General features: G+C 38.1%; 1 protein-coding gene across 4 annotated transcripts in view; it reads right to left on the reverse strand.

Moving 5' to 3' along the window:
- FBXL20 (F-box and leucine rich repeat protein 20) overlaps positions 1 to 25,191 on the reverse strand; it is a 97,646-nt gene that overhangs the window by 48,225 nt on the left and 24,230 nt on the right. The window contains exon 1 of one of the 4 annotated variants that reach the window (XM_040497382.1): positions 13,464 to 13,582. The exons of the other annotated variants lie outside the window; for them this stretch is intronic. The gene's annotated coding sequence lies outside the window, so the exon portion shown is untranslated. Of the gene's footprint in view, positions 1 to 13,463; positions 13,583 to 25,191 lie in introns of those variants that run through there. 4 annotated transcript variants of the gene reach the window in all.

Below are 25,191 nucleotides of genomic sequence, written 5' to 3' on the forward strand. Positions count from 1 at the left end.
TAATTTCTTATGTATAGAATCTAAGATGGAGAACTGCTGGGTTGTAGTCTATGTTGTTTGTTTAAAACAAAATTTTTTTAACATTTATTTATTTTCGAGAGACTGAGCATGGGAGGGGGAGGAGCAGAAAGAGAAAGAGACACAGAATCTGAAGCAGGATCCAGGCTCTGAGCTGTCAGCACAAAGCCTAATGCAGGGCTTGAACCCACCAACTGTGAGATCATGACCTGAGCCAAAGTCAGATGCTTAACCGACTGAGCTACTCAGCAGTGCCCCAAGTTTAAACTTAAAAAATTTTTAAGACCTGATTTTGAGAGCATGAGCGAGTAGGGGAGGGACAGAAGGGGAGAGGAAAGAGAGAGAGAGAGAAAGGGAGAGAGAGTGAGGGAGGGCGGGGGGGGGGGGGGCGGCAGAAAAAATCTCAAGGAGGCTCCACGCTCAGTGCGGAGTCTGATGCAGGGCTCCATCCCAAGACCCTGGGATCATGACCTGAGCAAAAATCAAGAGTCTAATGCTCAAATGACTGAGCCACCCAGGTGCCCCTTAAGATTCCCCCCCCCCCCCAAGCCCCCTTTTTTTTTTTCAAAAAAAAAAACAAAAAAAAAAAAAAAAAAAAACAAAGACAAATTTTTTTAAAGTAATCTCTAAACCCAACATGGGGCTCACTCACAGCCCCGAGATCAAGAGTCACATGCTCACCAACTGAGCCAGCCAAGTGCCTCAGTTTATTTTAAACTTTTAAAGAAATGGGGGCACCTGGGTGGCTCAGTCAGTTAAGCATCCGACTTCGGCTCAGGTCACGATCTCGCAGTCCGTGAGTTCGAGCCCCGCGTCAGGTTCTGTGCTGACTGCTCAGAGCCTGGAGCCTGTTTCAGATTCTGTGTCTCCCTCTCTCTCTGACCCTCCCCCATTCATGCTCTGTCTCTGTCTCAAAAATAAATAAACGTTAAAAAAAATTTTTTTTTTAATAAAAAAAAAAAAGAAATGGGTGATGGGCATTGAGGAGGGCACTTGCTGGGATGAATATAGGGTGTTGTATGTAAGTGATGAATCACAGGAATCTACCCTCCAAAACCAAGAGCACACTCGTATACACTGTATGTTAGCCAGCTTGACAATAAATTATATTAAAAAAAAACTTTTAAAGAAAGCGATGAATTATTTTCCAAAGTGGCTAGACCATTTTACCTTCTCATCAGTAATGTATGAGGGTTCCAGTGTGTCCATATTTTTTTTTTGTTTTTTGTTTTCAATATATGAAATTTATTGTCAAATTGGTTTCCATACAACACCCAGTGCCCATCCCAAAAGGTGCCCTCCTCAATACCCATCACCCAGTGTGTCCATATTTTTGCTATCACTTGTTCTTATCTATCTTTTAAACTTTAGCCAGTTGGTATATCAAGGTTTCAATTTGCTTTTCCCTAACTACTAATGCATCTTTTCATGTTAGCCAAATGACTTCTTTGGTGAAATATGTATTCAAATCATTTGATTGATATATATATTTATTAAAGCTTATTTATTTATTTTAGTAATCTCTACACCCAACGTTAGGCTTGAACTCACAACCCCAAGGATCAAGAGTCACATGCTCTTCAGGTTGAGCCAGCCAGGCACCCCAAGTGTTCTTTATATATTTAAGGACTCTGTATATATAATGGGCCTATATGTATGTATGTATATATATATGTATATGTATATATATATATATATATATGTATATATATATATATACATATATATATACACACACAGACCCTTTACCGACTCTATGGTCTGCAAATATTTTCTCCCATTCTGTGGGTTGTGTTTTCTATTTCTTTTTTTTTTTTTTTAATTTTTTTTTTCAACGTTTATTTTATTTTTGGGACAGAGAGAGACAGAGCATGAACGGGCGAGGGGCAGAGAGAGAGGGAGACACAGAATCGGAAACAGGCTCCAGGCTCTGAGCCATCAGCCCAGAGCCCGACGCGGGGCTCGAACTCACGGACCGCGAGATCGTGACCTGGCTGAAGTCGGACGCTTAACCAACTGCGCCACCCAGGCGCCCCATGTTTTCTATTTCTTGATGGTATCTTCTGAAGGACAAATGTTTCTAATTTTGATAAAGTCCAATTTACCTTTTTTTAATGGATCATGCTTTTTTTGATGTCACATATAAGAATTCCCTACTTTTTCAAAGTCTGTTATGTGACTTTGCTTTTATGAAAGACCTACATTTGTAGCTGTTTTTAACTAATAAACTGATATCATCTCTTAACTGATAACCAAGATAACTGAAGAGGACCTTCGCTTTTATGAAAAAAGTCAAAAAGTGAAAAGAGTGTTCAGTGTTTGTTTTACAGTGAGCCATTACAAAGATAGTGTGCGCCTAGAGCAGTGAGAGTGGTGCTGCCAAGTTCCTTCCCCAAGAACTGCAGTCAGCATCTCAGTGTCAAGGTGCTACAACTTTGACCTGTGTCTGTGAGCCTCTGTGCTCTATCTAGATTTATTTTGTGCATCTATTAGAAAGATGTATCCTAAGGCATCAGAAAAACTGAAGAGATTTTTTTTTGGGGGGGGAGGGTCTAGGAACACTCAATAAATTTCCCATATAGATTAATAATAATTGCTTCTTCACTTTGCACCATTTCAGTTTACAAAAGATTTCACAGGAACACTCTACTTTCAGATGGCAGGGGAAAACTGTATATGAACTCTGCCTAACCAAAGGTCATAAATATTATCTGCCATGTTTTTTTCTAGAAGTTTTATAATTTTAGTTCTTACATTTAAGTGTATGATCCATTTTGAGTTATTTCTGGTATACAGTTGGAGGCGCAGTTGTATATCTTTTATCATGCAGATATCCAATTGTTTCAATACCATTTGTTTAAAACACTATTCTTTTCCCATTAAATTGCCTTTATTGAAAATCAACTGACCACAAATGTAAGCATTTATTTTTGGATTCTCTATACTGTTACATTAATCTATAGGTATATCTTTATGCAATAACTCACTGGCTTGATTAACATAGCTTTATATCACTTTGAAATCAGAAGTGTAACTCCTCTTATTGTGTTCTTCATTTTGCATTTCCATAAAAATTTTAGAACCAGCTTGCCAATTTCTGCAAAAAAGTCTGCTGGGATTTTGATAGAGACTACACTAATTCTATGGATCAATTTGGAGAAAACTGCCATCTTAACAATAGTCTTTTTTTTTTTTAATTTTTTTAAATATTTATTTATTTTTGAGACAGAGAGAGACAGAGCATGAAGGGGGGAGGGGCAGAGAGAGGGAGACACAGAATCGGAAGCAGGCTCCAGGCTCTGAGCCATCAGCCCAGAGCCTGACGCGGGGCTCGAACTCACGGACCGCGAGATCAGTGACCTGAGTCGAAGTCAGATGCTTAACCGACTGAGCCACCCAGGCGCCCCAATACTGAGTCGTCTAAACTGTGAACTTGGAATGTCTTTTTTTTTTTAACGTCTTCTTTAGTTTTTCTTGGCAATGTTTTATAATTTTCAGTGTTAGCGCACCTGGCTGGCTCAGTTGGTAGAGCATGGAACTCCTGATGTCAGGGTCATGAGTTCAAGCCCCATGCTGGGTTTGCAGCCTACTTAATTATAATTTTCAGTGTATTAAGTCTTTTGTTACATTTATTGCCAAGTATTTTACGCTTCTTGATGCTACTGTGAATCAAATTGTATTTTTTTTTTATGTTTATTCATTTTTGAGAGACAGAGCATGAATAGGGAAGGGGCAGAGAGAGAGACACAGAATCTGAAGCAGGCTCCAGGCTCTGAGCTGTCAGCACAGAGCCCGACATGGGGCTTAAACTCACGAACTGTGAGATCATGACCTGAGCCGAAGTCGGACACTCAACCAACTAAGCCACCCAGGCACCCCCAAACTGGGGGTTCATTCTAGGATTGTTTAAGGCTAGTATGTAGTACATCTTCTATTCATTTATGTTCAACCTGTCTGTGGCTTTGAATCTAAAGTGTGCCTCTTCTACACAGCATAAAGTTCAATCTTTTTTTTTTTAATCCAGTCTGACAATCTATGCCTTTTAAGTATGTAACTCATTCACATTTAATGTAATTATTTGATTTAGTTGGATATGTCTCTCATTTTGCTATTTGTTTTCTATATGTCTCATGTCTTTTGTTCTTCTGTTTCTCTTTTACTGTTTTCTTTTAAGTAGGTATTTTCTAGAGTATCATTGTAATTTTTTTGTTGTTTAGAAAAAGTATCTTATCACAATTTTAGATTATTACTTATTTAATTCTGGCAAAATATAGGAACTTTGTTCCAACAGAAATCCATTTCATCCCTCCTCCTTTTTGCTATTATCATATGTTACATACTTATCTTAAAATCCCAATAACACAGTTTTAGAATTATTGTCTTACACATCGGTCTTTTAATTCAGTTGAACTAATATAAGAGAAAAAACTATTTATAATCTTCTATATTTATTCCTGTAATTAACTTTTACAGTGCTTTTCCTTCAAGTTACCATCTGGAATCATATCTTTTCAGCTTGAAGGACTTCCTTTAGTATTTCATGTAAAGCAGTATTTCATGTCTGTTAACAACAAATTCTCTGTGTTTGCTATTCTGAGAATGTCTTTATTTTGCCTGTATTTTTCAATAATAGCTCTGCTGGATATAGAATTCACTTAAATTATTTTTGAAAGGAAATTCACATAGATTACACAATTCAATGCCATTTAGTGTTTACAATGCTGTGCAACTGCCATGTCTCTCTAATTTCAAAGTTTTCATTCCCCCAGAACACCCAGTCTTCATTAAGTAATCAATCCCAAGACCTACCACCCCATATCCTCCCACTCCCAGGACCTAGCCAACTACTATTCTATCACTATAGATTTCCTTACTCTATTTTTTTTAAGTGTTTATTTTTGAGATAGAGGCAGAGCATGAGCAGGGGAGGGGCAGAGAGAAAGGGAAACACAGAATCTGAAGCAGACTCCAGGCTCTGAGCTGTCAGCACAGAGCCTGATGCAGAGCTCAAACTCACGAACTGTGAGATCATGACCTGAAGTCGGAAGCTTATCCAACTGAGCCACCAAGGTGCCCCCAGATTTCCCTATTCTAGATATTTCACATAAATGGAATCATTCAGTATGTGATCTTTTATATCTGGCTTATTTCATTTTATAATATTTTTGATGTTTATCCATATAGTACTATATCTCAGTGATCCATTCCATCTTATGGCTGAGCAATATTCCATTGTATGGATATACCAAATGTTGCTTATTCATTCACCTGTCAATGCAGTTAGATTGTTTCAACCTTTTGGCCTTTGTGAATACTGCTGCTGTGAACATTATGTGTGCACAAGTACTTTTATGAATATTTGCTTTCAACTACTTTGGTATCTACCTAGGAGTTGAATTTCTAGATTGTAAAGGAACTGCCAAACTGTTTTTCACAGTAACTGCACCAATTTACATTGCCACCGGCAAGGTAAAAAGTTTTAAATTTCTCCACATCGGGGGCACCTGGCTGGCTAGTCAGTGAGAGCGTGCAACTCTCGATCTCGAGGTCATGAGTTCGAGTCCGTTGGGCAGAGTTTACTTAAAAAAAAAAAAAAAATTTCTCCACATTCTAGCCAATACTTCTTATTTTCCTATTTTTTTCTACTTTTAATTATACCCATCCTAGTGGATATAACGTGGTATTTTGTTATGGTCTTGCTTTGCCTGTCCCTAATGATAAATGATGTTGAGCATATTTTCATGCGTTTGTTGGCCCGTTGTATATCTCTTTGAGGAAATGTCTACTCAAGTCCTTGAGTAAAACTGGGTTGTTTTGTTTTAACTGATTTGTAAGTTTTTTTTTTAATATTCTGGATATAAGACCCTTATCAGATATATGATTTACAAATAATTTCTCCCATTCTTTAGGTTTTTTTTTTCATTTTCTTGATTTGTGAATCTACAATTCTTAATTGGCAAATTTTACTTTCTACACTTTAATGGTTATCCAAGTGCTTTCTGGCTTCTGTTGTTTCTGGTGAAAAAGTCAGCTGTCAATCATATTGCTGTTCCCTTATATATCATGAAGTCTTTTTGTCTTGCTTTCCATATTTTTTCTTTGTATTTGGATTTAAACAGTTCAATAAGAACGTACCCAGGTGTAGACCGCTTTGTGTTAATCCTACTCACTCATATTTTTGTATGCATAGATATATGGTTTTCATCAAATTTGGAAAATTTCAGCTATTATTTCTTCAAATATTTTTTTCTCTTTCTCCCACCTCGATCTGAGATTTTACTGTATGTATTGTTGGCACAGCTGATATCTCACAGATTTGAGTTCTTCTCATTTTGTTTCATTCTTTTCTTCAAATTGGATAATTTCTATTGTTCTGTCTTCAAGTTCATGGATTCTCTCTCTCTGTGTGTGACCTCCAATTTGATTTTTTGAGTTCCTCCTTTGGTAACCTTTTCAGTTGTTCTACTTTTCACCTTCAGAATTTCCATTTGATTCTTTTTTTTTAATATAATTTCTATTTCTTTATTGACATTCTCTAAGCCACTGTCATCATATTCCTCTTAAATTATTTAAATCTGATTTCCTTTAGTCATTAAACGTGTTTATATCAGCTGCTTTCAAAGTGGTAATTCATCTTTTAGCTGCATATGATAAAGGATAGTAAGAAATACACTAAAGAGGGAACTGTAGAGCTTGCAAAAAAAAAAAATTAGTAGAAGAAATATAGCGGTCCTAGAACTTGGCACACTGGAAAATAAAACTATTCTTTATCTGTCTCTCAAGCCCTAAGATTCTCAAAATAAGAACTACCCACAGGATAAATATCAGATCAAAGATGTGACTACAAGCTCCTTTTAAAAACCTCAGAAAATTTTATAAAAATATTATTTTTTTTTACCTTGAGAGAGGCTGAGACAGTGCGAGTAGGGGAGGGGCAGAGAGAGAGAGAGAGACAGACAGACAGACAGACAGAATCCCAAGCAGGGTCCATGCTGCCAGTGCAGAGCCCAATGCAGGGCTCGAACTCACAAAACCATGAGATCATGACCTGAGCTGAAACCAAGACACTTAACCAACTGAGCCACCCAGGTGCCCCAAACTTCAGAAAATTTTAAAGCCGTGACTACTTGACTCTCTCAACTAGACAAAAAGTCCTCTAAGAAGCTTAAGGGAATTATGCTACAACAGCCTGACACAACCAAAGTAGAGAAAGGCCTGTCTTAAAAAATGAGTTCTAATGTTGTAGCTTTGGGGGACATAGTAGAACACAAATCAGATTCATAGAAAATCCTAGGAATTCAAATTTTTTTTAATGCTTATTTATTTTTGAAGGAAGGAGAGACAGAGCGTGAGAGGAGGAGGAGCAAAGAAAGAGGGAGACACAGAATCTGAAGCAGGCTCCAGGCTTTGAGCTGTCAGCACAGAGCCTGAGGCGGGGCTCGAGCCCACAAACCGTGAGATCATGACCTGAGCTGAAGTTGGGTTCTCAACTGACTGAGCCACCCAGGCAACCCTGAAAATCCTACAAATTTTAAAGGAAGATGTACCAGCTGGATTAAAAGGGACAGAGACTATTCAAAATGAAAAGAGGCCTGTGGGATTCCAATTTTCTATAGGAAGGAAGTATGCTGAGAAAGCTATTCAGCTTCATAAGACATTTCTTATGTAGAAGGAGAGACTTCTTAGAAAGCAGCATTAAGAGTCCAGAATGTGGTACCAAGAACCACAGAGAACAATGGATTAGGGAACCATTCTCATGAAGTTCCCTAGTCACATTTCCCAGTCAAGGCACATTTCCTGCTCTTGGAGTAGATGACCCTGACAATATGTGCCCAGCCAGATTTCAGAACTGATATGAACCAACAACTGCTATGTGCCACGTGCTATGTGTTATCTCCCCCTTTTTAGGGGAATGTCTATTGCCATTATTCTATTCCTGTGACAACAGTGTATACTGTGTATATGGGGCAGATAAATTTTCTTTTTAGTTCCTAGGTCTCTGGATCAAGAGGAACTGCACATGAGGACTGGGAGGGGATATTTTGCACGTGATATACTGGAGCCAGAGGGAGACCATAGTAGAAACTCATAATAACAGCTTTCAATAAATCTCATTTCCTTGTGGCAATGCCCTTTTGCAATGGGATTTTACTGCACCTCCCTTCAAAAGGTACAGTCTGTTTTCCCACTCTCTGTATCTGAGTTGACATGGTGACTTGATCTAATCAAAACAATGTGGTGGAAGGAACACTGTTACTTCCAAAGCTAAGCCTTAAAAGACACTGAAGCTTTACCTTCTTGAAACATTCATGCCACCATGTAAGAAAACGTCCAGGCTTTCTGAATGATGAGAGACCATGTGGAAAAGAGTACCAGCTGACAGTGATACCCAGGTGTCAGACTGTTAAGAAGCTATCTTAGACGACTCAAGTCCCTGTCAAGTCACTAGATAACTGCAGCTTCATGAATGACTTTTCCAGTGACCAACACAAGTCCTGCCAGGTGTAATTAAATGTTTTAAGCCACTAAGTTTTAGTGGTTGTTAACACCAAAAACGATTAAAAACAGGCTCTATGTTTAAAGCTTATGACTCTTGAACTTGAGTAAAACTTGAGACATACAAGGGTAGTCCAACATGGGTCAAATATTTTGGTTGGAGGAAAATTTCAGTGAGAGAGTAAGAATGAAATTTCAGGGGGCACCTGGGTGGCTCAATCAGTTAAGTGTCCGACTCTTGATCTTGGCTCAGGTCATGATCTCACCATTTGTGAGATCGAGCCCCCACACTGGGCTCTACACTGACATGCAGAACGTGCTTGGGATTCTCTCTCTCCCTCTCTCTCTCCCTCTGTCCCTACCCTGCACACATGTGCTGTCTCTCTCAAAATTAATAAATAAACTTGAAAAAATAAATAGAAAACAAGGGTCTTTCATGTTTAAAATAAAAAAAGAATAAAATTTTAGGATGCCCGGTTGGCTCAGTCAGTAGAGCATGTGACTCTTAATCTCAGGGTCATGAGTATGAGCCTTATGTTGGGTGTAGAGATTACTTAAAAATAATTAATTAAAATAAAATAATAAAGAGCTCTTCCTCTCCTTAAAATAATTTTCCGGGGCGCCTAGGTGGCTCAGCCGGTTAAGCGTCTGACTTCAGCTCAGGTCATGATCTTGTGATTTGTGACTTTGAGCCCCACATCAGGCTCTGTGCTGATAGCTCAGAGCCTGGAGCCTGCTTCAGATTCTGTGTCTCTCTTTCTCTCTCTCCTCTCTCTGCCCCTCCCCCACTCATGCTCTGTCTCTCTCTCTCTCTCTCTCTCAAAAATAGATTTTTAAAAATTTAAGAAATACGGGCACCTGGGTGGCTCAGTTGGTTGGGTGTCCAACTGTGGCTCAGGTCATGATCTTGCGGTTCGCGAGTTCCAGCCCCAGGTGGGGCTCTGTGCTGATAGCTTGGAGCCTGGAGCCTGCTTCCGATTCTGTGTCTCCCTCTCTTTCTGCCCCTCTCCTGCTCGTACTCTCTCTTTCTTAAAAATAAACATTAAAGATTTTTATTAAAAAATAAAACAAAATAATTTTCATAAAGAAACCAAGAGTTAAAGCTACATAAGCTTTTTACTATTTTTTTCCTATAAGTAATTTTTACTGATTATGACATTCCTTCATTCAACTAACACCAGATGTTTTTCCGATTGGCTGATTTTCTTGCCAGAATCTAAGAGGAAAAACATTTTTGTATGGCTAAATAAACCTAAAACAAAGTAAGTTTGTAATTCCTCTGCCTAACATCTTGTTCCTAGTAGAAATACAATTTCATAAAAAAAAAAAAAAAACTATGGCCAATACATTACCATCTCATGAGTAAATTTATCATAAGAAAAGAAATTCCTAGATTAAAAATGCCATGGAAGGGATACATGTAGAAAACAGACACATTACTTAATAGGTCAAACTTTCTGCTTTGGACACCTTTTAACATCTGACTCAACATTCTGAGCTTTCTTTCATCCTGACTTCTGTCCTGTTTACTAACCAAAATCTATATCCACTACCACTGCTCCAGTATTCATTGCTCTCAGTATAAAATAAGTATACACTTTCATTCTGTTTCCTGTTGGTTATTTCTTTCACTTACTCGGTTTTAACTATCCCCAGCAACATTCTAGGGCCCTGAGGGCTCCGTGAACTTTTGATGGACTACTGGGTATGACTGGAGCTCATTTTGGGTGCTGCTAAATCCAGGAAATCTTCCATGCCCTACTGAAAACTTCTTTCCAGGTCATGACACGAAAGGAGAGAACGGAAAATTCAAAGTAGCAATATAATTACTTGTGCTTCTCTCTCCTCCTCCTTCACTTCCCTTAGCCCCACCCCATCTATATACACACTAGAGAACTAAGAGTAGATACAGCCAGGCAATAATGGGATTTGACTCAGGATTAGCAAGTATTTAACCTCTAATCTCATATTCCAAAATGTCACAGGGGTTGGTAAATCAAGGGAAAGTAGAGTTTGATTTCCTCATGTACAAATTCTAGTCAATGTGCCAGAAATTGAAAACTGGCAGAAGCTGTGGAATTTTCCAAGACATATGTCAGATAGTAATTTTACAATTCACTGACAAACACACGTTCTAAATCATCTCACTGTTATGGAAATATTTCCAAAGCAATAGTATTTTAACATAGCCACGGTATATATTTGTAGTAAAAGCATTCCCCTGTTTTAGATAACATAGAAACAAATAAAGTACACAGCACCCTAGATATCCTAACTGCATGCCAGAAATTATATTTAAATTTAAAAAGAACCAAGAGAAACAATGTTAAATTAGAACAAAGATTTTTTAAAGAAGAAGTGAAGAAATAACTTTGCGAGAAAGTCATTAAGGGAAAGGGATACCAAGTTAATAGACCAAGGAAATGTATTAGACTTCTTAGGCCATGATATGAGCTAGACAATGGTCCTATTATGAACAAGACAGCTAAACAAAGGATGAATGATATAGCTAGATTATCTGGCTGGTATTAATTAACTGATAAATATCTGAAAAGACGTCTCTACAATATGCCATACAATTTCACTGAACTTTTTAAATTTTTTATTAAAAATATTTTTTTAATGTTTATTTATTTTTGAGAGAGAGAGAGAGAGAGAGTACAAGCGAGCAGGGGAGGGGCAAAGAGAGAGGAAGACACAGAATCTGAAGCAGGCTCCGGGCTCTGAGCTGTCAGCACAGAGCCTGATGCAGGGCTCAAACTCACAAACTGTGAGATCATGACCTGAGCTGACGTTGGATGCTAAACCAACTGACCCACCCAGGTGCCCCCACTGAATTTTTATATAAAAAATCAACCAAGACAAATGGACTCTGGAAAAACAGCAAACTCTTCCCTATCCGTACATCCTATGGAATCTTCTAGGAGGTTCTTCTGGTATTTGTCTTTTTCTAAATATGCTTGATTTATCAAATTTAGATGTTATCTACTGACATCCTGCCATGGAATATAAGTATTTAGCTTCAACTTCTACCTCCCCCTCCATATTCACTGTAATTTTATCACAGTCTTTGTTTAAATGAAGAGTCAGTGTGACTATGATTATAGAGAGATACTAGTCCAAGTATTGCTAGGCCAAGTAGAACAATAAGACAATGCAATGTACTTCTGTCTACAAATTAACGTCTACCTCATTTGTTTCTACTTTCTCTATATACAGATTTTTAATGTTTATTTTGAGAGAGAGAGAGAGAACAAACATGAGCAGGGGAGGGGCAGAGAGAGAGCGAGACAGAATCCCAAGCAGATGCCATGCTGTCAGCACAGAACCCAATGTGGGGCTCGATCCTTCGAACTGTGAGATCATGCGTACCTATGCTGAAATCAAGAGTCGAGCTACCCAGGCATCCCTCTATATATTTTTAACTTTTCCTCAAAAGCTCCAACATTTGTCACATGTCTATCAATATTTTCCATAAGCTCAAACACATCAGATACTGTTTTCTCCTGCAGCTGTACCTTCCCAAAACCCTTTGCTCTTTCTTCTTTTTTACTCTTTTGGGGAATTCTTCGGACTGGCTACAAAGTTGTCACCTTGGGCTCTTCCTTAGCTCTTCTCTTTGAATTCTGCTTCTTGAATTTGATTTCTTTTTCATTGCTATGTAATAAGGGCAACTTGTAAACAAAAAAAGCTCATGAGAACTGAAGTTTTGGGTGGCTCAGCTCGTTAAGCGTCCAACTCTTGATTTCAGCTTAGGTCATGATCTCACATTTCAAGAGTTTGAACAGTGTGAAGCCTGCTTGGGATTCTCTCTCCCTTTTCTCTCTGCCCCTCCCCCATGCATGCATGTTCTTGTTCTCTCAAAATAAATAAATAAATGTTAAAGATAAAGAACTGAAATTTTGGAGCCACTTGTATGTCTAAAAATATCTTTATTCTAGACTCACATTTGATAGACAATTTGGCTGGGAATAAAATTCTAGGTAGGAAATCTTTCCCACTGAAGACATGAAGACACAACTTGATGAATTTCTTTTTTTTTTTTTTTTTTTTTAACGTTTATTTATTTTTGAGACAGAGAGAGAGCATGAACGGGGGAGGGTCAGAGAGAGAGGGAGACACAGAATCTGAAACAGGCTCTAGGCTCTGAGTGGTCAGCACAGAGCCCAACATGGGGCTTGAACTCACAGACCACAAGATCATGACCTGAGCCGAAGTCGGACACTTAACCGACTGAGCCACCCAGGCACCCCAGCATTTCTATCTTTCTATATTACTACTGGGATATGTAACGCCATTCTGATTGGTCCTTTGAATGTAACCTCTAGATACTCTTTCCAGAAGCTTTTAGTAAAGTCTCTCTATCCCCAGTTTACTGAAATTTCATAATCAAGTCTCTTGGTCTTTATCTTTTTACTATTCTTTCAGCTTTTTCAATTTGCAAATCTATGACTTGGAAAATGCTTTGGATATTTTTTGGGTATCATTTCTTACTATTTTCTCTGTCCTCTCATATTTGTATTTCTATTAGTCTAATATTGAACCTCCTGGTCTATCTTTAATTTTAAAAATTAGTTTTCTCCTATTTCCCTCATTTAATCTTTTTGTTCTAATTCCTAGGAAATTGCTTCAATTTTACCTACAATCCTTCCACTATTTTGGGTGGGGGAGATTAGAATACTTTTTATTTTTAAAGGTTATTTCTTGTTGAAAGATTTTCAAAATAACATCCTGTTCTTTTGAAGATGCAACATTCAATCTTAGAGATTAAAACCCTTTTTGCCATCCACCCCAGTTTTCTCCCCTTTGCTCTCTGCCTTGTCTCTTTTATTTGTTTGGCCTCTCATTTTAGAGGCTTTCCTTAACAATCTGGTTATTCTTTGGCTGTACATTCCTATTAATGGCATTAAGAAGCTAAATGGAAGCTCATTGTGATTTCGAAGACCCACCAGTCTGTATGCAGATTTTCATTTAATTCCTTGGCTCCAAACCCCTATCCTCTTCATGCATCTGATGTTCCTGGGTCCAGAACCCTCAGCTTCCATTTTCTTGGAGAAAAAAATCCCCAGTTTCCTAGAGGGGGAAGAAGTAGTTTGCATGATTCAACCACTTCATATAAAACTTTCAAATATTACCTACTTTTTTTTTTTTTTTAACATTACCTACTTTTAATCTCAAGCCTCATCCTTGTCTTTTTGGAGACATTTTGTTACCAATGTTGAGTCTCTGGGGAGGTTGTGCTGGGTAAACTCACTTGCTTGTCTCTGCAGAAAACCCGGGGTGTAACTTCTTCCATTTGGCTAAATTACTTAACACTCTTCTATCCATTTTGTATCTTCTAAAAAATAGATAAAATTTCTCAACTATGGTGGTTTCTTCTTCTTCCACTCATTTTTGTCCCTGGGGTCTTATGCCTCTTTTTATTCCTTTATTGTAATTTTAGTACTATTTGAAGAGGAAAAGAAATACATGTACTCAGTCAAACCACCATGTTTGATAAAAATTCTAGTTTTGGATGTCTAGCATAAAATCATTAACCACATTTACTAAACTTGTGGAGACCAAAAACCCCATCAGGATAAATAAGACCTTAGAATTACGATTCAATATGATTTCTAAAGGACAGTGTCAAGAGGAAATTAAATAGGGGTAAGTTAAAAAATCTTGCATTTAGATTAGGCAATTACCAGTTACATAAATACAAAACAGGAAACCTGGCTTCACAAAAAACTTAGTTTCGGTTTATTATGAGTCATTTATGTAACTTACTGTGACAAATTTTAAAAGAAAGACTGTATCTTAGGACATTAATGGGAAGCATAAGGACTATATCAAGCTAGAAAACCACGCTACTCTTTATTTTGAATGGTTATCAATAACTATAATGTCACATTTGAGAAAGGAAACTAATTATCATTTAGAAGATGGATCCCAGGATACTGAGAGGTTCTAAAACTAAGTCTTAGGGAAAATGGTAAAAATGAGATGAATACTCAAAATCTTGAATGGAAGAACATTTACAGTTGCTATCAAATATCTTGAAGAACTGTCCCTTGGAATCAAGTAGTTCTAGATTATTCCAGATAGCCAACCTAGAAGAATGAAGGCAATTTGTATTAAGACAAACAAAGCTTAAGTAAATTTACAAAGCTATGAGCTCTCCCATTACTGGTCAGCCCACCTTCCCAATTTCAAGGATGTGTCACAGAGTAGATTCTCTCATTGAGAAGGAGCTTGAACTAGAGGAAATTAAGTTCTGTACCACTAAAAGAACAGTAGAATTAAAGAAACCAAGAGATGAGGAAGGTCATTATACAATGATAAAGGAGTCAATTCATTAACAGGATATAACAATTGTAAATTTTTATGCACCTAAATATATAAAGCAAACAGTAACAGAACTAAAGGGAGCAATAAACAGCAATATTCCTACTCTCACCAACAGACAGAACTGCCAGGCAGGGAATCAATAAGGAAACAGAAGATCTGACAACACTATAGACCAAATCGATCTTAGAGACATATACAGAACATTGCATCTAACAGCAGAATACACATTCTTCTCAAGTGCATACAAAACATTATCCAGGACAGAACGTGTTAGAGCACAAAACAAATCTCAACAAATTCAATTAAGAAGGACGTTATATCAAGTATCTTCCTTGATCACAATTGTATTCTGATGTGTGTTTTCCAACACTATCAAGCAATTCTCCAATCCTAGTAAACACTAACTGGGTATCCTACAAATTTAACTCAATTCTGACACTATCAGGAGATAGCATCAAATCCCACAGGTTAAGGGCTTAGTCCTATAAGACTCCCCACTTCAGATGCCAACTGCGGACCTAGATTGTTACCTGTGCTCCTGACCAACTGGCTATAAATTGGTGGTCCCCATGATCCCCTCTTTAGGCTCAATTAATTTGCTAGAAAAGCTCACAGAACCCAAAGAAACATTAACTTACATTTGCCAGTTTATTATAAAGGACACAGATGAACAGCCAGATGAAGAGGTATATAGGATGAGGTTCAAAGGGTCCCGAGCACATTAAGAACTGGGGTGTGCAACGCTCTCTAAACCTCATGAGTTTTGAGATTTTTATGGAAGCTTCATTACATGGGCATGATTGATTACATCACTGGCCATCTGTGAGTGATTCAACTCCCAGTCCCTCTCTCCTCCTCATAGGTGGGGCTGGGAGAATAGACGGATGGGATTGAAAGTTCCAACCCTTTAGTCATGATTGGTTTCTTTGGCAACCAGCCTCCATCCTTAAAGGCTTACTAGAGGCTTTCCAAAAGTCACCTTATTAACATAAACTCAGGTGTGGTTGAAATGGGCTTGTTATGAATAACAACATGCCATTTCACCTTTATGGCTCTAAACTGAAGAAAAAAAATCAAATATTATAAAAAAAGATGTTTCCATTGCTCTTATCATTTAGGAAATTCTAAGGGCTTGGGGAGTTGTGAGCCAGGAATTGTGGGCAAAGATCACAACATTTATTCATTATAAATCATAATATAACAAGAATGAAACTACAAATCAGTCACAGCAGGAAAATTGGAAATTTCACAAATGCATGCAAATTAAACAACATACTACTGAACAACCAATGGATCAAAGAAGAGATCAAAAAGGAAGTCAAAAAACATTTTGATACAAACAGAAATGGAAACACAACATAACAAAAGTATGGAACATAGTAAAAACAGTTCTAAGATGAAAGCTTATAATCATAACTACCTATATTAAGAAAAAAAAAAAAGGGGTGCCTGGGTGGCTCAGTTGGTTAAACGTCCAACTCTTGGTTTCAGCTCAGGTCATGATCTCACAGTTCATGAGTTCAAGCCCCACATCGGGCTCTGTGCTGACAGTGTGGAACTTGCTTGGGATTCTCTCTTTCCCTCTCTCTCTGCCCCTCCCCAGCTTGCTCTCTCTCAAAAAAATAAACATCTCAAAAAAATATCTCAAATAAGCAAGCAAAGATTATACCTGAAGAAACCAGAAAAAGAAAAAACTAAGCCCAAAGTTAGTAGAGGGGAAATAATAAAAATTACAGCAGAAATACATGAAATAAAACAAACCAATAAGGGTGTCTGGGTGGCTTAGTCAGTTAAGCGTCTGACTCTATTCAGCTCAGGTCATGATCTCAGTTTGTGAGTTCGAGCCCTGTATCGGATTAAGGATTCTGTCTCTCTCTCTCTGCCCCTCCCCTGCTTGCAAGCAACTTAAAAAAAAAAAAAGAAAGAAAAGAAAAGATAAACAAAACTAAGAGCTGGTTCTTTGAAAGGATAAACAAAACTGACAAACCTAGACTAACCAAGGGGAAAAAAGAGGACTCAAATAAATAAAATTATAAACGAAAGAGGAAACATTACAAACGATACCAAAGGAATACAAAGGACCACAAGAGACCACTATGAACAATTATACCCTGACAAACTGGAATACCTAAAAGAAATGGATAAATTCCTAGAAACATGACAACCTCAACTGTTAATTAAACAAGAAGGCCATTAGACTGAGGTGGCTCTAATGCCTTGGTATGGAAACAAAAACCTCTGTAGCCTCTGTATGCAAACCTGAAGCCAGAGTCAATGCACTGGAATCTGGAAAAAAAAAAAAAAATCAAACATAAGAACAATCTCAAATAAAGCAACCATTTAAGAGATAGCCAAATAATTTCTTTAATTTCCTTCTGCATCTTATCTATAAAAACCTTTCCCCTGGTCTATGGGTGGAGCACACCTAAAACATCATTCTGGGTTGGCACTGTGCGATTTGAAGCAATGTTTGCTCAAATAAATTATTCAAAATTTTAATGTGCGTCAGTTTATTTTTTTTAACACTTCCATGACTAAATCATGAAAAAGTAGAAAATCTGAACATACTAGTAACTACTAAGGAGACTGAATGAGTATCTAAAAACCTCCACCAAAATAAAAGCCCAAGACCAGATGATTTCCAGGAAGCACTTAAAGAAGAACCAATGCCAATCCTTTTCAAACTCTTCCCAACAAATTGAAGAAGAAAAAGAATCACCCAAACCATCTCATGAAATCAATACTACTGGTTATCAAAGCCAGAAAAGAAAACTATAGGCCCATATCCCTGATGAATCTAGATACAAAAATTCTCATCAAAATAATAGCAAACCAAGTTCAATAGCACATTAAAAGAATCATGCACAATGATCAAGTGGGATTTATCCCTGGGATGCAATGATAGTTCAGCACACCATCAGTCAGTGTGAGATACCACACTAATATGCCACATTAATTAAAGATAAAAATATCAATCTCATGGGGCGCCTGGGTGGCTCAGTCAGTTGAGCATCCGACTTCGGCTCAGGTCACGATCTCACGGCTCGTGAGTTCAAGCCCTGCATTGGTCTCTGTGCTGACAGCTCGGAGCCTAGAGCCTGCTTCATATTCTGGGTCTCCCTCTCTCGCTCTCTGCTCTCTCCTGCTCATGCTATCTCTCTCTGTCTCTCAAAAATAAATAAAATAAACATTAAAAATTTTTTTAAAAATCAATCTCAACAAATACAGAAAAAATACTTGATAAAATTTAACATCCTTTCATTATAAAAACTGTCGACAGGGGCGCCTGGGTGGTGCAGTCGGTTAAGCGTCCGACTTCAGCCAGGTCACGATCTCGCGGTCCGTGAGTTCGAGCCCCGCGTCAGGCTCTGGGCTGATGGCTCAGAGCCTGGAGCCTGCTTCCGATTCTGGGTCTCCCTCTCTCTCTGCCCCTCCCCCCTTCATGCTCTGTCTCTCTCTGTCCCAAAAATAAATAAACGTTGAAAAAAAAAATTAAAAAAAAAACAAACTGTCGACAAATTGGATATAGAAGAAATATACTTCAACATAATAAAGGCCATATATGACAAGCCCAGAGCTAACATCACACTCAACACTGAACAACTGAAAACTTTTCCTCTAAAATAAAAAACAAGGGGTGCCTGGGTGACTGTCACTTAAGCGTCTGACTTTGGCTCAGGTTATCACCTCACAGTTTGTGGGTTCAAGTCCCACATCTGTTGTCAGCACAGAGCCTGCTTCGGATTCTCTATACCCCTCCCCGCCATTTGTTCTCTCTTGAAATAAATAATACATAAAACTTTAAAAAATAATAAAATAAAAAACAAGACAAGGGTGACCATTCTCATCACTCCTATTCAGCACAGTATTAGAAGTCCTAACCATGACAATAAATTTCATATATAAATAAAAAAAAAAAAACCTGCCAAAAAAAAAAAAAAAAAGAAGTCCTAACCTGAGCAATTAAGCAAGAAAAAGAAATAAAAAGCATACAAATCAGAAGGAAGAAGTAAGTGTCTGCTTGCAGATGACATGATCCTATATATAGAAAATCTTAAAAATTCCACCAAAAAACTATTAGAACTAAATAAATAAATTCACTGAAGTTGCAGGTTACAAAATCAATACCCAAAATCAACTGCATTTTTTAAATAAGTTCAGTTATTTGAAGAGAGAGAGAACACACATGAGGGTGAGTAGGGGAGGGGCAGAAAGAGAGGGAGAGACTTGGGGCTGGATCTCACAAACCATGAGATCATGACCCGAGCCAAAACCAAGAGTTGAATGCTTAACTGACTGAGCCACCCAGGTTCCTCAATTGCATTTCTATACACTAACAACAAACTACCTGAAAAATAAAGAAAACAACCCCATTTACAACATCAAAAATGATATTTAGCAACAAATTTAATCAAGGAGGTAAAAGATCTATCTGTACACTAAAAACTGTAAGACACTGATGAAAAAAACTGAAGCCACAGATAGAAGATGTCCCCTGTTCATGTACTGTAAGAATTAATCATATTAAAATGTCCATACTACCCAAAGTGTTCTAGAGATTCAGTGCAATCCCTGTCAAAATTGCAATGGCATTCCCTCACAGAACTAGAAAAAAATAATCCTAAAATTCATATGGGACTATAAAAGACCCCAAACAGCCAAAGCATTCTTGAGAAAGAACAAAGCTGGAGTCATCACACTTCCTGATTTGAAACTGCATTACAAAGTTACAGTAATCAAAACAGCATGCTATCGGCATAAAAACAGACACATACACCAACAGAACAGATCAAGACCCCAGAAATAAACCCACGCATATATGGTCAACTAATATTTGAAAAGGGACCCAAAAATACTTGGGGAAAAGATAGTCTCTTCAATAAATGGTGCTGGGAAAACTGGATGTTCATATGCAAAAGAATGAAGCTGGACATGTATCTTACACCCGTAAGAAAAATTAACTCAAAATGGACTAAAGACTGAAATAAACCTAACACCCCAAACTGTGAAACTCCTAGAAGAAAATATAGTGAAAATACTCCTTGACATTGGATCTTGGCAATGATTTTTTTGATATGACACCAGAAGTACAAGCAAGGAAGGTAAAAATTAACAAGTGGGACTACATCAAACTAAAAAGCTTCCAAGGGCATCTGACTAGTTCAGTCAGTAGATCATGTGACTCTTGATCTCAGGGTCATGAGTTCAAGTCCTACCTTGGGCTGGCATAGAGCTTACTTAATAAAAAAAATTTTTTTAATAAAAAATAGCTTCTATATGGCAAAGGAAATGATCAGCAAAATGAAAAAGCAAACTACAGAATGGGAAAAATTTCTGCAAACCATCTATCTGATAAAAGGGCTAATATCCCAAATATATACTCATACAACAACAGCCAAAAGCCAAGTAACCCAATTAAAAAATGGGCAATGGACCCGAATAGACATTTTTCCAAAGAAGATATATAAATGGCCAGCAGGTACATTAAAAGGTGTTCAACATCACTAATGATCAAGAAAATGCAAATCAAAACCACAATGAGATATCTCTCATACTTGTTTCAATGGCTATTATTAAAAAGACATGAGACAGTAAGTGCTGGTGAGGGTGTGGAAAAAAGGAAATCCTTGTGTACTCTTGGTGGAAATGTAAACTGGTACAGCCACTATGGAAAACAGTATGGAGGTTCCTCGAAAACTTGAAAATAAAACTACCCTATAATCTTTAATCCTACTTCCGGGTGTGTGTGAGCATACACACATGCACACACACACACACAGGAATATTATTCAGCCATAAAAAGGAAACCCTGCCTTTTTAACAACATGGATGAGCATGCTAAGTAAAATGAGCCAAAGAAAGATAAATACTGTATAATCTACTTATATGTGGTGGTTGCCAGGGTCTTGAAGGGTGGGGGAAATTGGTAAAGGTGATCAAGGGTTACAAATTTCCTTACAAGATGAGTAAGTTCTGTAAATCTAATGTATAGCATGTTATATAGTTAACATTACTGTACTGTATACTTGAAAGTCGTTAAGAGAGTAGATCTTAAATGTTTTCACCACGCACACAAATTAACTCTGTGAGGTGATGGATGTGTTAACTAACCTTATTGTTGTAATCATTCTGCAAAATATACATATACCAAATCATCACACTGTATGCCTGAAACTTACATTTACATGTCAACTTTATCTCAATAAAGCTGGAAATTAAAAAAAGAAGAAACAAAAAGAGAACCAACAGAAATAAAGAAATGTAATTTACCTAAGGATTACAGAATGTACTAAAATATAGGTTTATATTTATGGTTATTTTTCCTAAGCATAAATGAAGAATCAAAATTAAAATCAATGACAGGCCAGTATCATTACTATATGTATGATCAAAGTAGGACTTAACCTAGATCATAAGCTTGATGACTCTGTTCTTTGGCAGAATACTTGATCCTATCTCCCCAAACCAGTGGTGATTCCAAGGCAAAATGAAGAAAGTGAGGATGAGATTTTCCACAAATCTACATGCTTCCATTGTTAAATGTTGGGATATCCTTCATATTTTTTTAAGACATTGCTTTTTTTTAAATATTTTATTTTTGAGAGAGATAGAGTGCAAGCAGGGGAGGGGAAGAGAAAGAGGAAGACACAGAATCCAAAGCAGGCTCCAGGCTCTGAGATGTCAGCACGGAGCCCGATGCAGGGCTCAAACTCACAAACAATGAGATCATGACCTGAGCCTAAGTCGGACGCTTAACTGACTGAGCCACCCAGGCACCCCTTAAGAAATTTCTTTTTAAGTTTATTTATTTATTTTGAGAGAGACAGAGATAGCGCAAGTGGGGGAGGGGGGGAGAGAGAGAGGGAGAGAGGGAGAGAGGGAGAGAGGGAGAGGGAGAGAGAGAGAGGGGGAGAGAGAGAGAGAGAGAGAGAGAGAGAGAGAATCCCAGCAGGCTCCACTCAGTCAGTGTGGACCACCCAAGCGCCCCTCTATGGAACAGTTCTAGGAATAGTTTGGTCGTGAATGACTTTATGAGGTTGCTTGACATCAACCACAAAGAACAAAAACATGCTTATAGATTTTTTTTTTTTAATCAACACTGATAGGCATGAGCCTGTTGATAACGTAAGCAAAATTATTAAATTCAGCTATCTTTTCTTTGGGGCCATTCTTTTAATAGGAGGAAGATTCTCTAACCCTTTACCTATTTCACAGAATTCTGGAACTAGGTGAGGGAAAGAGATTGGGAACTTCCAATATTCAATGTGGCAGATTAGTCCGATCCTCCTCTGGGTTTGGGGTCCTAGGTCCTGAACTTCTCAAATTCAATTCCTTCAAAGAACAATCTCCTGACTTCTGCAAGGCAAAGAAGTAGTCTAATTTGCCTTGCCTAGTTTCCCAACTGCTCAGGGAGAAGGGGATAAGCACTGAGAGGAGGGAAGGGAGCAGAGAGGGATCAATTTCTCATTACAGACTTTCAGACAACCCCCCTGTTCTCAGCCTCCATCTGTGGTATACGGTACTTCCATGCTCTGAGTTTTTGAGGCAGGTGTTCTGCAGACAAATCATGATCTGCCTGCCTCTTGCCACTATTCTCCTCTGTAGATACTTGGGTTTGACCTTCCTCTCCTCTGCTAGGTCACTATCTCTTTTCTGCTTTTTCTCTTTCCATACAAGTAGGATTACAGATGTCTCAGAGTTTAAAACGTAGAGTTTATGTTCCTGTTTTTAATGTGATTTTCAAAAGAGCCTGGAAATAATTTTACTTTGCTGTCTTAAAACCAGAAAGAGGTGGGGTGCCTGGGTGGCTCAGTTGGTTAAGCGTCTGACTTCAGCTCAGGTCACGATCTCGTGGTCCGTGAGTTCGAGCCCCGCATCAGGCTCTGGGCTGATGGCTCAGAGCCTGGAGCCTGCTTCCGATTCGGTGTCTCCCTCTCTCTCTGCCCCTCCCCCGTTCATGCTCTGTCTCTCTCTGTCTCAAAAATAAATAAAAACATTAAAAAAAAATTTTTTTAAAAACGAGAAAGAGGTGATTTTTATAATCTTCCAAGTCAAGTAACCTTGAAAATGAGCCAACTACTGTTCAAGTGCTAAATGTTTATGTTTGATAATTAACTCCCAAAGGATAACACAATTGAAATCAAGAATTCAAATGCTCGGTTAAATTAGACTACTACTTGTTTTCAAACAGAGCCTGTATTTTCTCATCTCTGTGGTTTTTTATCTTCAACCTAGAAATCTATCCATTTTTAATGCTCTGCTCTATTCACATCCTTCATGAAACCTTCTCTGATCGTCTCTGTTCCATAGAAATTTCTCTTTCCTACTTCAGGTTTTCATGAGGAAGAACTTTTTTTTATTTTTTTTTTAACATTTATTTATTTTTGAGACAGAGCATGAACGGGGGAGGGTCAGAGAGAGGGAGACACAGAATCTGAAGCAGGCTCCAGGCTCTGAGCTGTCAGCACAGAGCCCGACACGGGGTTCGAACTCACGGAGCGTGAGATCATGACCTGAGCCAAAGTCAGCCGCTTAACCGACGGAGCCACCCAGGCGCCGCCGAGGAAGAACTTTTTTAAATGCACTCCTGGCTTCTCTATACTTCTTTACTGATAGAGATGGAGTAATTTATCTGAATCTACCTCACTAGTTAATCTTAGAAGAATGGAGAGTAAACTTGGTTCTTCATCTCTGTGCTTCTACTTTTTTAAGGTCTGGAGTAAACATTCTCAACTGCTTTAGGGTCAGACTCTCTGTGTAGGAAGGCTCAATCCAGTACAGCACTACTTAGAACCCAAGAGGGCCTACTTAAAGAACTTAAGTTAAAAGGCAAAATCTGAGGGGAGCCAGGTGGCTCAGTCAGTGAGCGTCCTACTCTTGATTTTGGCCCAAGTCATCATCTCACAGTTCGCGGGTTCGAGCCCCCACATCGGGCTCTGTGCTGACAGTGTGGAGCCTGCTTGGGATATTCTCTCCCCCCCACCCCACGCTCGCTCTCTCTTGCTCTCTTTCTCAAAATAAATAAACCTAAAAAAATAAAAGGAAAATTTGATTCACACACTGAAAGCTGTGTCCTCTAACCTGGTCTCTGTTAACAATAGAAGTGATATTTTGGGCTCTGCCAATCCTGTTTTCTCCATTTGTTTAGAACTTTGGCAAGGATAAGAGGGATGTTTATTTGAGACTTCTTCAGAAATCCCAATATTCTTTAAGTAGATAAATCCTCTTGCTTCCCTATAATCCATAGCACATTGCTGATAGTTCTACTATAGCGCTTAAATTTTGCTTACTGTGTTGACGGTCTTCTAACCCGCTAGGCTGTATAAGCTTTTAGAAGGGAGATTAACCCAAAAAATAAATATTTGTTGAACCGACTAAAGGGGTAAATGTTTCTTTAAACTAAAAGTAAAGATGATTTTACGGTTCTTTCTATTTCAGTTTATATTCATTCTAAAGTCATAGCTAACAAACACCAGTATTGCTAGATTATAACTAATCTTATACGATTTTGCTTTTCTTTGCCAAATTTCCTCTACAATATGTTGGGTCATTATCACTGTTTCTGGTTTTTTGTCTGTATTCTCTAGGATTTTTAAAAGTTATACACCCTATAAACCTAAAACTAAAAATAATTCAGTTTATATTGAAGAGAGAAATTCAAATGAAATGGATGGAATCTAAGTCGCTATCACAAGTCACCTTTCTATAATACAAGACAAAGACAATAATCACCTGAATTCACTGTCTTAATATATCATCACCAGTGGCTTTAGTATTAAAAAATAAGTAGTACATAAAAATGATTAGGAGAAGGGGCCCCTGGGTGGCTCAGTCAGTGAAGCGTCCAACTTTGGCTCAGGTCATGATCTCACAGTTTTTGAGTTCAAGCCCCACATTGGGCTCTGTGCTGACAGAGAGCTGCCTGCTTCGGCTTCTGTGTTTCCCTCTCTCTCTGCCCCTCCCCTGCTTGCACTCTGTTCCTCTCTCTCAAAAATAAACATTAAAAAAATTTATTTAATGATTAGGAGAAGACATAGCCAAACTAGTAGTTGTAGTCACTCTTCTGCAAAATAAAAATTAGAAATTGAGAAAGCACATTTTTAGTATAATTGGAGTATTTCAAAATTAGGGAGCCAGGATAGGGTCCTTTCAAAAACCTGAGATCAGGGGTGCCTGGGTGGCTCAGTCATGATCTCATGGTGAGTTTGAGCCCCGTGTCAGGCTCTGTGCTGACAGCTCAGAGCCTGGAGCCTGCTTTGGACTCTATGTCTCCCTCTCTCTCTGCCCCTTCCCAGTTGTGCCCTCTCGCTCTCTCTCTCTCTCTCTCAAAAATAAATAATCGTTGAA

This window comes from Herpailurus yagouaroundi, unplaced genomic scaffold, assembly GCF_014898765.1.
Source record: "Herpailurus yagouaroundi ecotype Mexico unplaced genomic scaffold, PumYag 189, whole genome shotgun sequence".
NCBI lineage: Eukaryota > Metazoa > Chordata > Mammalia > Carnivora > Felidae > Herpailurus > Herpailurus yagouaroundi.